This window comes from Saccopteryx bilineata, chromosome 3 (assembly GCF_036850765.1).
Source record: "Saccopteryx bilineata isolate mSacBil1 chromosome 3, mSacBil1_pri_phased_curated, whole genome shotgun sequence".
Taxonomy (NCBI): Eukaryota; Metazoa; Chordata; class Mammalia; order Chiroptera; family Emballonuridae; genus Saccopteryx; species Saccopteryx bilineata.
In genome coordinates, this window is record NC_089492.1 from 23,700,990 (window position 1) to 23,704,398 (window position 3,409).

Consider the following 3,409-nt stretch of genomic DNA (forward strand, 5'->3'; position numbering starts at 1 on the left):
ATGATAAATATATGACCCTAAATATTTGTTGTCATTTAGCATACATACATCCTAACGGTGCTGTGGTGATATCACTGTCCTCATGAGAAGCAGGAGACAACACATTTACTGAAGAAAGCATCAGATATACTCCACACAAATTAATAGGTATTAAAACACTATTGTTTGAAAGTGGAAATTTAACTGAGGAAGTGGCAGAAGGTTCATTACATAGTACTGTGCAAAGTATGACTTTTTAATTATAACAGATGATTTGCTGCTAAATTAATTTGGCTCATTATTGCTATCAAGTTTGTGTGTATGTCTTTGCACTTATGAGAAGTGTGACTATAGCTATTGATATGTTAGATCCATTAGCAGGAGAGCTTTGCAAACAGTTACATGATGCCAATAAACTGGTGTCATCAGATGCTTCAATCAGAAAGTCAATTAATTCCAATAATAAATTATTTGTTCATCCAAATTATGGAATCAAAGAAAAAATTTCAGAAGTTTTGTCAGGAGCATCTGCCATTTTTGTGACTATTTCAAATTCAGTTAAGAACTCAATGTTAAATATAAAATTGTTTTTGATATGGTAATAAAACTACAAACTTGGGGTGGGCAAAATGCCATCATGTCACCATTGTTCTAACTGAAGAAGCTACTGATTAAAAAAATGTGCTTGGAATTTTTGGAAAATATTTTCTTGAATTCTTGAAATTTATAATCACATAAGAAAAAGTGGAGACTTTTTACCCATCAGCATAGAAGTGGTAGTAGTAAGAGATAATACTTTTATATATACACAAGGCATTTGTATACCTGTGTATATATACACATTTTTAAAATCAGCTTTGTAGTATATGTTTTGTTGTTGTTTTTAAACTATTTATTTCTGCTATCCTGTTCCATTGATCTATGTGTCTTCTTTTATGCCAGTACCATACAGTTTTGATTTCTAATTTTCTCTTTTAGCATTTATAGTCAGATCCTAGGATCAATTTCTTTCTTAAACACAGGTAGTGTATCTCTGTCTTATGGTCAAAACCCAAATATCTGGCACTGATGTCTGAGATATTTATATATGAATCAAAGCCTTTATTAGAATGTAGTCTGTTAAGACTATACTTTCAGGGATCATTTCTATAGTTTGTTACTAGAATGTAGTCTGTTGATTATATGTTATCAATGTATTTAGTTTGTCATCTATCTTATTTTAAAAATTGTATCAATATAGTATTTCTTTGGAATTTTTTCATAAAAGAAGCACTTTATTTCCATTATAAACCTAAGCAACATATCTTTTAAAATAAGTATAGGCTATGTATTTCCAAGGTCTATTGTCATAATTCAGACGAGCTTGGCTAGCAGGGTGTGGGGCCAAGGCCACACACGAGTCTGCAACTTAAAGTGAATAACAGTTTAATAAATTCTCTTTTTTTTCTCACGATGACTTGATGTCTCTCTTTTGTAATTACATTTATTGGGGTGACATTGGTTAATAAGATCATATAGATTTCAAGTGTACATTTCTATGATACATGATCTAGATAGTGCATTATGTGCCCACCACCCACAGTCAGATCATCTTCTGTCACCCTATATTTGGCCTCCTTTACCCTTCACTGCCCCCGTCCCTCTGGTAACCACCATACTATTGTGTCTCCGACTTCAGTTTTATATCTTGCATATGAGTGAAATGATACAGTTTTTAGCTTTTTCTGACTGACTTATTTTGCCTAGCATAATATTCTTAAGGTCCATCCATGATGTCGCACATGGCAGTATTTCATCTTTTCTTATGACTGAGTCGTATTCCATTGTATATATGTAGCACATCTTCTTTAATTCTCTATTTGGGTCTTTCTGGTAGAGAGGTCTCTGACTAGTGGATCCAATTCTGATATGAGATTTTTTGGGGGGGATATTTGTTTTATATTTCTGCTTCTGGTAGTGTTTTATAATCATGCTTTGCTCATTTGAGTTTTATATCGTAGATCACTTTGGTTTAACTAAACCATATACTTAGGAAACCAAGGAAATGTATCTAGGTTATTCTAAAAGGCTTGAGACTGTTTCTTTACTAGTACCTACAGATGTTAAAATATTCTAATAAAGTTTAGGGTTTCTTTTAATGGCAAAGAAATAAAGTACTCATAAAAGACAATTTTTTATTAAATAAAATAATAAAGAACTATTTAAAGACAAAAAGTTAAAAACATTTTATCTCAAAAACTGTAAGAAAAAAGAGTTAGATTAACAAATAAATACTTTTCTGGATTAAGATGACATACAAAATCTCTTTGGATTTGTTTACAAAAAAAGGTACAAATAATGAGAGATCATGAAATCGATAGCTTTATCACTTACAAGTTATTATAGTACTAGGCTGGAAGAATAGTTGCTATTTTGAAGAAAAAAGTTAGCATGCTGGAAACCATAGAAGGAGACTTCTGAATATAGACTATAAATTCCACAGAAACACAATTGACCTTTAAAGTATGCATGTGTGTGAGAGACCCCTGGGCACATAGGAAAGAAAAACAAAACAGTAAAATAGGTTAATGAACTTGAAGATAGATCAGTAGAAATTATCCATTTGAAGAAAAGATTTTTAAAAATTACTGATAATCAATAGAGCTTCAGAGACCTTTGAGACAATACAGGCGTGGAAAAAAGTAGGTTAAATTATCAACCATCATTACCTAAAAGATAAGTAAGAAGTGAGAATACAAAATGATAATGATAATGATGACAAATAATACAAATAAATAATATAATAAATAAGAATAAATTCTATTTTGCATACTCACAACTATAGACATAATTTTGTCTACCCCTCAATGCATACTAGTCCAACATATGGTTAAGTAGATTCTACAGAAGATAAGCAGAGAGAAATAGGCAGAAAAAATACTTGAAGACATAATGACTGAAAACTTACCAAATTATTGTAAAGCATTAATTTATAGATCCAAGAAGCTCAGTAAACTCCAAGCAGGATAAAAACACAAACAAAACCCACAAAGAATCTACTCCTAGACAAATCATGGTCAAACTACTGAAAAACATATATAAAGAGAAAAGTCTTGAAGCAAACAAAGAAAAGTGGCTAATACAAAGAGGAATAAATATAAAATTAGTATATGATTTCTTATCAGAAACCATAAAAACTAGAATGATATATTTAAAGGAAAAACCAAAAAGTATAACTAAATTCTATAAATCCTGCTAGACTGTAATTTATAAATAAAGGCAAATAGAACCATTTTTAGATGTACAGAAAGTAACAATTTTCTTGCTAATAGATTTCCACTATATGCAAAGCTAAAGTTCTTTAATCTAAAGGGAAGTGTCACTAGAGGGCAAGTCAGATCTACAAATTGAAAGAAGAGAATTTGGGGGAAGGAAATATTTTTAAGGTAAT

At 30.8% G+C, this 3,409-nt stretch overlaps 1 pseudogene; it reads left to right on the top strand.

Moving 5' to 3' along the window:
• The first annotated feature begins 1,100 nt into the window (after positions 1 to 1,100).
• LOC136332575 (small nucleolar RNA U3) lies at positions 1,101 to 1,174 on the top strand (annotated as a pseudogene).
• Positions 1,175 to 3,409: the final 2,235 nt, after the last annotated feature.